Here is a 12,014-nt window from a genome sequence, read left to right on the forward strand (position 1 = left end):
AAGCACTCGCCACTCACAACAAAATATTCAGTAAAAAATTAAAAGAAGGTTTTATCCTAACTTCATATAGAAATTCTACCGAACAAACTGTTGTCAGGAAATGACATGCCTTGTCTACCATATAACGAATTGAAAATATATGTGAATAAATATATAGTTCAAATTTATCTGCGTTACGCGGTCGCTTTAGATGTTCAACGCGAGTAAATTAAACGTATATACTGGTACGTTGGGAGCCCGGATTAAATAAAGATTGAACAAGTTTTTTGTTGAGATGTGTCCGATTTCATGGGGCAAAGTCCTTATCGTGGTTCTTGGTGACGTCAGAGCTCGTCGTGATATATACGGTTGATAGAAGCGCGCGCGCACATTACGAGTTGAATTGTAACCCGCGCTTTGCCCACGCGCTGCAGTTTGCGCCAGTAGTTGACAGTACCGGACGTTGAGCTGTCTTCTTGCTAGCTGCATAAACACTGCGAGTGCTTAGTGCTTTGTTGTGCTGGGATACAGAACCGGTGAGTTTCTGATTAATGCAATGTCAACTGCACCATTTCTGTCCCTTTATCATTTGATACTCGCCACTTATTTGCCTTATATGCGTTTCCGATAACTGAATACTTCCAAATACTATGAGATTTGTTTACCTGTCTTTATGTGGTTGTAGAATAGAAGACAATGCTTATATTGAGCAAATTTAAGTTTTTAATAAAATGCTACATACACTAATACAATCTATGGACAATGCTAATGATAGAGCCTAAAATCTGTGAAATAATAAATTAAGAAATATATACAGTGGTGGTTATAGAATTAAGAACGATTAATGACACAAAGCCATTATTATTTTGCAATAACCATTAAGTGTAGAATTAATTTAAAAATATGCTGTTATGGTGTTAAAAATATTATGTGGATTGACCTATTTTATTTAGCGTAATAATCTTGTTACCTATGCCTAAATATGGTACCTATATATACTTTTATTTATTAAATCACAATCACTCTGTTACTTCCTGGAACACTGACTGGACAAATAATTAAGAACTAAAATATAATTTTCTTTTTTACTATTTTGAAAATGTAATGCGATAATTCTTCATTACTATTTTTAAGTCCTTTGCGCGGCATTGTTGGATTAAGAACGTTTTATTCAATTATTTATAGAAAATAATGGGAAAAAATAAATCTTGTGATGTGCACGCACCGTTCGAAGACGCTTGGTGGAGGGTGGAGGCACACTTATTTGGGAGAGTAACAAGGATGGTTGACATCACAACATAGACAGGCCCGACTTGCGTTTGCAAGGAAGCATGAACACTGGACAGACGCGTAGTGGAAGTATGTACTTTTCTCGGATGAAACTAAAATGAACAGACTATGCTCTGATGGCAAGCAGTACGTACGCCGACCTAAGATATGGCATTTAATCCAAAATATACGAAAAAGACGGTGAAGCACGGTGGTGGAAACATTAAGATTTGGGGTTGCTTTTCTGGTTATGGCGTAGGGCCTACTAGGCTGATACAAGGTAATATGGACAAATACCAATAACTACACAACCTTGAAAAATGTATGCTACCATACGCTGATGATAATCTCCCGGTAATTTGGACGTTCCAGCATGACAATGACCCGAAACATACAGCCCACTCTGTTCGACAGCCAACTGGTTACTGTGTTGGACTGGCCACCGAAAAACCCAGATCTTAATCCAATAGAGCATTTTTGGACAGACTACTAAATATTAAATTCCTTTTTTTATTTATCATATTATTAAGGAAACGTTGTAAAATTAATTAAAATATACCACTTCTCAAATTATTGAAATATTGTGAATACTACAAGTCCCTACCTCGTTCTTAATTGTTTGTCCAGCCTCCCTCCTATTTCAGTTTAAATAAAATTGAAATGATTCTAATTTTAACAGTATTCTTAAATATTTTTATTTTTATTTAATTTTAGGTTTTGTTAGCCCCGAATGTGTACTAGCTAGCACTATAGTCAATATTTTCCAGTAAGGGTTATTATGTTTTTTATGAACATTTGTATATCAAACTGGTGCCGTATTATGAAGCGTTCTTAATTCTATGACCACCACTGTATATTTAGACAATTTACACTCCACTTAGTTGGCAAATTATCACTTTGTCACTAAATAATGCTAAGTGATAATTAAGTTCTAATCGTACATAAAATACTAATCAAATTTATTAAAAAATAGAATAAAGAATGCGTTATCAAAGTGGATGATATTCAATATTGCCAAGAAACATGTTTTAGAGTATAAGCAGGTAGCTTAATATAAAAATGCAAATTTTGTTGTATTTAAAAAAGCAGCTAGACTTGGTAGTACTAAAATGAAAAACCACTAAAGAAATAAATGTTGGGCAATTAATGAGTTTCCTAGTAAACAAATTAATTCATAAGCCATTTTAATCATATCCAGCGACATAATATAAATTCAATTGTAAATTTTTGACCGCAAACAAACATTAATAAAATCACAATCGAATATTTAAGGATGCATTTGCATATTTTATCTTGAGCTAGTCATTATTCGGATATTAAAATTTATAGTGTATGTTTCTGTATTAAACGGTGTTTTCTGTACGTGGTGATCGATTTTTGTGTGAAAAATTTGATCATATAAAATATATTCATCGAATGTCTGCAGTAATTGCACTTATACTAGCAGGAATTGGATTTAGTGCCTATAGTAGACAAATATCTCAATGTTTTTTGGCGTGCTATTCGAGTCGCCTTTGCTTATTGTCTGGTGCTCATTTTACTACACGTCTATTGATAGGCACCTGAACTAATCTTTAAAAGTTTCTAAGTTGTGAAAGTCCCTTTCTTGTACTCGGATGATTTTCTTGGACCTACATTCATTGGAGCCAATTCGCTTTGCTTCTTTAGTATAAACTCGTATGTGCATTTGTATCGGTCATACCTAATGTTTACCTTTTTGTTGTAAAGAACATTACACACTGTAGCTATAATGACAAAGGTAAAAGTTTTTTGTAATTCTTTCACTTCAGTACGTTCTTCTAGAATTGTTGTAGATAAGGAAGGCTATAAGCCATAAACGACCTTGATATAGGTTATTAATTCTACAGTGTAGATGTTTGAAATTCGGAATAAAATATCTCAAAAGGACTTATTGCCACCTTTTTTAAAATTAATTTACAATAATAACCGTTGGTCTTGTAATAAAAGATGTACTTTCAAAGGAAAATACAACTCACGACATTGCATTCTTTCACGGTCGATCAATACTAGAACAACTCGCGTAGAATATTTATTCTCTTATCTACACCTTTCACCGTACAATTACCAAAAAACCTTGTTAAGGATGTTGAAACACTGTACTAATCGAATAATGATAGTCACTTTTAACAATTAGACAGTTCAAGGTCAAAAAATGAATTACAGAGCGCCGATTCATTTATAAATAGTATCTTCACATTCTTATTCACGCATTAGACGGCCGCTTTATTAAGGATGTAACAGCTCTATTGTTTAGGTACTGTTAAAAGTGGTCTCTTGACGAAGGAGGTTGGAGATTTACTTTTACTGTATTCAACAAAAATATCCTCTATGAGTTTCATCTTTTACTCATTTATATTGTTGTGGACTATAGTATAATATCATTTTCGTAGAGAAAGAACAAGTATGTTGAGACTTTATGAGGTATAATTTATTCTGTAATAGCTATATTAAAGCACTAAAAATTTAAAGCACATATTTCATAAGTTTTTAATGATATATTTCTTGCATACAGCATTTTATTGACTCAAACAGATTTTGTAAGAAAATAAGCAGGTGTGGCCAGTCTATTGTCCATCGACCTTGCTTCAAAGAAAACAATTTATTAGGAGACACTTACACTTGATTAATGAAGCCCCAAGGAAAACTTAACCTTCCATTCGATGACCATCGAAGTTCATCGGTGTCGCTTCTAGGTAGCATTTTCGAAATCAACACAATGCAAATAGGTATAATGAATGTGAGATTACCTAATTGTATTGTATCTTTTCAATAACATTCGAAACAATGCCCTGTGCATGCATTATCATCATCATGCAACACTCTTAATACGGGCATAACAAATTTTAGAATAAAATTTTCGTAATTCGCACAACCAAATACTGTCGTAAGTTAAAATTGTGGAATTGAGAAAACACGATTTGAAAGTTCAAAAATTACTGAATCACACCAATAAATTTTTATTCTTCTTTAGAAATGTATAACTAAATATTATGTATAAATAAAAATAATCACATTACACACAGTAATATCCATTCAGTATTTTTTTTTTAATTTTTCATGTTTTTTTATGTTTTGTCAATTCCACCATTTTTGAGTTACGACAGTATTTGGTTTTAAGTGAGAATTGTTTTCAGGAACAATTAAGTATTCGGTAAATGTTAGGGATCGAAAATCAATATTGCGCGTAATGAAGCTATCGATTTATTATTTCGATTGTATTTATTTGGTTCTAGATTTTGAGTCCATGTCACTAGATAAATATGCCCCGAGAAATGATTTTAACGTATTAAATTTGCACTCGTGCTTGTTGTGACGACGAACGAGTGATTTCATTTACTTTGCTCATTTACTATGTTAACTATATTATTCTTAGCATTACAATCTATATAATGTTGCCCTATTTTCGCCATAAAGCGTGATTTGTACATGGTTAGCTGGTCATTATTAGAAAAATATTGGCCTTTTACTTTTAAACACATCTAACATTCAGCGATTTTTGTCATAAGTTTTTGCAACGGTTTCGACCTAAAAAAGTTTGTTAAGAAATGCACACGTCGAATATTAAGCCGTAGAAAGTAAAAAATAAAATTTGACATGCTGTTTATTGATTATGATTGAGAGAGTATTAACGTGGGGGAGTAATTTATTGATCAAAGCGAATGAAATAAAATTATGTAGGCTTCTAATTTACATTGCACCGTAGTTCATAGCCCAAACAAGGATATTTTGACAGTCGTATCCAACCTTAACTGCCGAGATAATGTTTACAGATCGGTTCCAACTCATATTACCCGTATTTGCTTTTGAATTTGTATTAAGTAAGTCCTTGCAATAAATTCAATAAATAAAGTAAGTATCTTCGTAAATATTGAATAACCTGCTGCCGGCTGTGCTCATGAGATAACTTAAATAAAACGACCGAAAGTATAAATAATAATTTATTCAAACGTTAATTTTTAATACTCTTGCCAAAGAAGGCTGCGTAAACGCACTTACATAAAAGTGACCTTTAATGTAATGTTAACAGGTTTAGAGTGTATTGATGGTATTGCTCAATTTTCTCCAATTCTTCATCTGACAAGTGTAGTGACATTGAACTTCAGAGTGGCGTTAAGGCTTGGGCCGGAATGCGCTTGAGCAGTTGCCAGTGTCGCAACGCAAGCTCCGGTCTCGCAACGCGCAACCGCGCTGGTGCAATGTTGCAACTGAAAACCGCTCGCGTTCCTTGCCGAGGAAACTTCTCACCAACCTTTACTGGTTCCGTATCCGCAGTCCCCGATCTAACGCCGGTCCTAAGACTTTGCGAACCTACTCTAAACGGCACTGACAGTTTATTTAAAAAAAGCATGTTTAGAAGAACTAACAAGTCATATACTTAATATATACATTTTTTTTATTATACTATTCAAACGGAGTAGTGCCAAGGCGACGATTCAATTAAAGCTTGCCACAACATGCAACATGCAACCAACAAGACAAGGCTTAACCCGGCGCTTTGTTGTACAAGCCGGGTTTTAATTGGGTTAAAATCCATTAACGCTCAGAATCGAGGGCGAAAATTATTTAAAACTAAATATGTGTTGCAAATCGAGTTTTGTTCACATTGAATGATATTATTACAAAAGTGTGTTGCTATCTGATCTAGACGATTCGATTTGCCTTTCTAATGAATCGATTCGTTTCAAAGTCGCATTAAAATAAATCGTCATTTTCATATACTATTTCATGTTATATTATTTCGAATCGTAATTCATCTTTAGTGTCAGAATCTACAGAATTGCAAGGTATTGTGTGGAATTGCCTCTTTTCGTTTAATAAAGATTTTTTACATCGAAATTTGTAATAAGTATGAAATGAAACCAAATTCCGTCTTCGCATTTTGTGCCCACGATTTTGGAAATCTTTGGGTAAAAACTCGGTTGAAACCCGGGCGGGTTGATTGAGTTTTAACCCACTACCCGTCTCTAAACGCAAGTAATTATATTTTTTCACACATTTTAACAATATAAATATGTAGTACTGTATAGCATAGGACGTTCATATAAAAAAATATGATAAACTTACAAATAGGGAAAAGAAGTTAACAACACGTGTGTTAATAAAATTACTTGTACAACTATAATTACATTACTAAGAAGACATGAAGTTGGCACTGTTACAGATCAAATAAAATAATAAATCTGATTAAAATAATCAAACTTATTTTCTCATTTCAACAATAAAGTTAGTTCCTTTTTCCATTCCGACTAACTAAACTGCCCAATTACTTAGTTCTATAATATTTTGTATACGTAACTGATTTTCTTATTATATTCTATACAACTTTGATAAATAACATTTAATCTGGCATAAATCGTGCAAAAATCCACATTCGTACTGGTGTATCATCAACAAAGGATATTAAGGCGCATTAAAACTTGATAACCAGTTTTCTCTTTGTGATAAAATAAGGAATTTTACAAGATCCGTTGCGTCTTGGGAACTTGAAGTAAAGGAAAATTACGGGGATTTCCATGCCTCAGCCAGTTGTGGGCGGATGGTCGCTTGTACTCAATCGTCACACTTGTTAACTGAGCTTTATTCCTTTACTACTTTCCTGGTCTTTAACGAGAAAAATCTCTGTATTGAGTAATTTTTAGGTAAGTTTTCTATACTTAATTTCAGTGGCAATTTTTATTACTTAAATATCATGAAATATTATCATGAAGTATTACTTAATATTCGAGGAGACTATTATCCTGAAATATTATTTAATATAATATCACGAAAACTCGAATACCTAAATAATAAAAAATCCACCGAAATTGGTCAGGGAAAGCTAACCTGAAAATTACCCTATTAAGAATAAAAGAGCAACACGATTCACCTAGTGGCACTATCAGCAACACTCAGATGGGAACCAATTTAGAAAATTTTAAGACTTTCGTGGTTATTCACTAAATGATTATCACTAGTAACAGGTTTCTTACCACGGTATAACTTCTTTTTATTTTCCCGATATTTCGGAACGGTTGCACGCTCCATGGTCACGGGTTGACTGGACAGCGGCAGATGACAGCTTTATGGGCAGACATATCTGTCTACCCTCTTGCGCTGTCGACGACTACCTTCATCGCGATTTGTTGTGGCGTTACCATTGTCACTCACTTTTTTCACACAAACCACACTTACTGTATCCACACGCGAAACTGAACTCGAGGTGTTTTTGTTTTTATTACTGCACGCACTAAGGACCGGATTCCATGCACTGGACAGTTTAAAACCATCATCACGGTTAAATGTTTTGTACTTCGTGATCTCGATGGCTTCTCGTACCAACCGTGGTATGTAGTGACGTTCTGTCGAGAGTACCTGGGGGCTATGCAACTCGATCCAGTGGTTAGTGTCAGTCTGTGTGAGATGTTGTGCTATAGCCGACTTCTGTGCATCATTGTTTTTTACTGCTCGGATGTGTTCCTTCATACGATCGACAATTGTTCGTTTAGTCTGACCGATATACGAGCTCCCACAACTGCAGTTCACTTTATAGACACCCGGTGTTTGTAAAGGAAGGTGGTCTTTTGGTGAACGTAACATTTTTAACAAGAAGTTATACCGTGGTAAGAAACCTGTTACTAGTGATAATCATTCAATTTAGAAAAGTTCATTTCCCAAATTGGTTTTACCGGGAACCGAAACCGTTCTCCCTTATCCAGAGCTCACAGGGCGAATCATTAGGCAACCGAGATCGCTTTGAATATGAGTTATACTTATACTTATATTACTTAGTAAGTAATCGCTGTGTGGACCGCCTACGCAATGCAAGTTTTGTATGATGTGCGAAAACTTTGAGCGCACCTATCTGGTAAAGAGGTAGCTACAATGAACATAATTTTCGAATATTTTTAGAGACGATAATATTATAATTCTTTCTACAATAACAATAAGGTTTTAAACTTTATTCTAATTGCGTGTGGAGTTTTATTAAGAGTTACTATGAAATATCTTGCGTTAAAATCACGACTAATGAAACCATTGAATAATAAAAAAAACTGTATTACAAAATCCATAAATATAATATTGTAATACACTTACAATTCACTTTCGGCCATGTCTGTACAGTCAAGAGTAAGTCAAGCTTGACACTTTGGACCGTTCTTATCGTAAGCGGCATAGTGTTGGATTTAAATCTTAAGTGTCAAGCTTACCATGCTCTTGACCCTATACATTTGAATTTATGCGTGAGTTTCTCGTTGCTGTATTAAGTACCTTATGCTACATAAAAAATGTAGTGTAGTGAAATTACAGGCACATGGAACTTGTCAATTTATGTCTCAAGGTGACGGGCGCAGTGGCAGTGCCCCTTAGATCTTTGCGATTTAAAAGTCTGAGTGGCACTGCAACTGTTATGGATAGACGTATAGCTTACCATCAGGTGCACGACTTGTTAGTGGACTTAATATTAAAAAAAAAATCTCACAGCAAATGTATAAACATAAATCTAAATAAAGGAAAGAATAAATCTGTAACAAAGAGACCTAACAGAAATTAGAGGCTTTATATTCATATCAGGGGCGTACACAAGTGTGTAAACATATTTACGGTTATGCGGAAAACTAAATACCTTGTGTATATGTATTGTGCGCGATTAGTGTCTGCTTCTTAAATATGTTCAGCTTTGTTGGAAAAACATTGTATTGGTATTTTTCAGTTGAGTTTATGTATATTTATTTTTATTAGTTACGAGTTCTTTAAATGACTGGCAGCGTGGGCTTACCGGGTGTTGCGCCATATAGCTTGATAGAACCATATAAAGCTTGCAGAGCTTTGAAATAAATAACTTTACCAACGCCAGAACTTGCGCTTTTTGAACAGTACTTACTTATATGCCGACTGTATACGTGACTTTTTTATGTAGTGTAAGAGTGCGGGAGTTTCTTGTTTCTGTATTATGTATACAGAAACAAGAAACTCCCGCATAAATTCAAATGTACATATATATTTCAGAAAGTGTACCACAAATAAATTAAACAGTTGTATGCATTCGCCACAAAACTTTTTTTAGCAGCAAAATAACAAAATCCATGAATATAATATTGCAAGCCATTCCGTTACAAAACTTGTTTATTATTCAATAGTTTCATTAGTCGTGATTTGAATGCAACATATTACAGGGTAACTCTTACTAAAACTCCACATACAATTAGAATACAGTTTAAAACCTTATTGTTATCGTAGAGAGGATTGTAATATTTTAGATTTGTGTATAATATAAATGTCTCTAAAAATATTCAAAAATTATGTTCATTCTAGCCACATCTATAACAAATAGGTGCATTCAAAGTTTTAAATATATTTACAAATAATTATATTTTAAATATTAGATAACATCACATACGTTGCCTTGATCCCAAAGTAAATACTTGTGTTTTGGAAATCGGAAACAACGACGGTGTCACAAACATCCAGACCCGAGACAATATAGAAAAGTTGTTTTTTTTACATTGACCCGACCGGGGATCTAATAAAATAAAAAGATTAAACCTCTATATATATCAATAACTTTTAAACTGATGTCGAAAGTACGTTCAATAATGAGTAAAACGACATCAATAACTTTTTTAAAATAAAACTAGAAATTTCCAAGATTTTAACATATACGCTAACATACATTTAATATGACATGTGTGGAGATATGTAATATTATGAAATAGCTACATACAAGACGCAAATTAAATAATGAAATATGAAATAAAACTAACGTGCCGTTATTTCAACAAAATATAAGCCAACTCATGCCTGTTGATATCGATTTATGTAAAAATAAATAATATTGAAATATGTCCATATCACGCTCATTACAATGACACTTTGTGAGTAATATTATTTATATTACGCACATGCAGAAAAAACTGTGTGTCTGCATAATAAAGTTTATTAACAAGTGGAATATTATGCAACTACGAGTATATGACTGCAGTCTAACGAGCATTCATAGTCTCATTGAACTTATAAATATAAATAACTTTATATAATATCCTCTACATGTATCATACCTTGACATAGGTACTTTGTGGTTGTTTTTGAGCTACACACACATGAACTACGAATTTAAACATTTATTTGATGTAAAAACTAGCCTTGCCTAAACCGTTGCCTGTGGGTTGACTTATTTACGTACGTATATTATCACAAATTAATAGAATTACTAACTATGAAAAGCAGTGTTATTAAACTTACACAATTCTAGCCCTGTACATGTGACGCAAAAAGCTGGAAGTTATAAGTCTGAAACCTTTGTTTATGTATCTATATGTATCTCTGTGGCGTCATGTATCCCAAAACGGATGTACTGAAAGCGGTTTTTTTTATATTAAGGGTAATTTTATTGGGATAGCTATAACATATAGCTATCTCGATAACATTAGTTATATGTTATAACTGTCCCGATAAAATTAGCTATATGTTATAGCTATCCCGATGAAATTGGCTGCTGAACATCTGTTCAGCCGTTTAAAGAAAATCAGTTATTTCAGTTAGTGTAGAGATCAATCATGACAATCAATAAATTATTTTATTTCCACTAGTCCGATCGACTCCAAATTTGGTATAATATGTAAAGCTATAATATTAAAATAATGTGGTAACTTTGATCTGTAGCCTGAATTTATCTCAGTTTTGTCATCCTTGACTTGTTTGAGAGCCCCGATGATGTCATTGTAGATGCTTAACGTTTCTTAACGTATCAGAAACTGTTTCAAGTCATTGTGATTCTCGGTAGCTACAACATTCTGAACTTTGCAAAAATGTATGTGCACTAAGAATTTTCCTCAGACTTATTTCTTCGTAACAAAACGCACTAAAGAAATTTTTTTGTCGTTTAACCAGTATAAATTTGAGGAATGCGCGTCCTCTCGCTTTGAGAATTTTGATGATAGTGACCATGGAATAAACCAACTTAAGTTAATAGTATACTCGATGGTTAATAGTGAAGGAAAAAGGAAGTCGAGAATGATTCAAAATGTTAAAAGTGGCCAGGAACCAGTAAAAATAGTAAAAAAGGTGGGATGACTATGAAGGAGGTCAGCATCGTCACACATCTGAATTGAGCTGTAATACCGTGTGCAGACTAAAAAACTACGACAATAGAGCAATCATGTTTGAACTCATTAAATATATCTCGACGAGATGTTAACTTACAGATGGTGACGTGGTTGGGCTTTTTTAAATTTTAATTTAAGTATTTCTAATTTGTGATATGTAAATTTACTATGCGTATCTAATCTATGAATTGTGCGGCCACACAAATATTTATATTTATGTGGCCGAACGATGGCTGTCGTTTACGAGTTTATTTAATATGTGTAAAACAATTATAATCCATGTTAAGGACATTCCTTTACCAGCTGTCTGCTCGTTAAAAGTGACCCCAAGTCTTAAAAAAGGTCTTCTTGAAAACCAGTTTCGTAAATTCTGGCCATCTCATAGATAATTTAAGTATGTGATTTTATTTTTCATTACAACTTGCAGCGTCGTATAATGCAAGTAATTGATTAAACCATAACAATTCTTTATAAATTATTAACAGCTTCATAACTAAAGGTATAACAGCGTATGTACAGCAAAACAAATACGTATGAACAACAGGTATCAAAAAATTTATTACTCGTGTTAATTAACTTTTTTGCTAATTGTGATTTAACTTGCGCCGATTACTGTACGTATATTATCAAAGTCTTATTTTATTTTTTATAGTTTTTTACTGG

General features: G+C 33.4%; 1 protein-coding gene across 1 annotated transcript in view; it reads left to right on the forward strand.

The window, feature by feature from the left end:
• Positions 1–364: 364 nt before the first annotated feature.
• Positions 365–12,014, forward strand: part of LOC113236457 (elongation of very long chain fatty acids protein AAEL008004-like) — a 45,639-nt gene continuing 33,989 nt past the window's right edge. Inside the window, exon 1 of the mRNA XM_026472531.1 lies at positions 365–515. The gene's annotated coding sequence lies outside the window, so the exon portion shown is untranslated. The remainder of the gene's footprint in view (positions 516–12,014) is intronic.

The sequence above is a fragment of the Hyposmocoma kahamanoa genome, unplaced genomic scaffold, assembly GCF_003589595.1.
Source record: "Hyposmocoma kahamanoa isolate Upper Pololo Valley unplaced genomic scaffold, ASM358959v1 92, whole genome shotgun sequence".
In the NCBI taxonomy this organism is placed as follows: Eukaryota; Metazoa; Arthropoda; class Insecta; order Lepidoptera; family Cosmopterigidae; genus Hyposmocoma; species Hyposmocoma kahamanoa.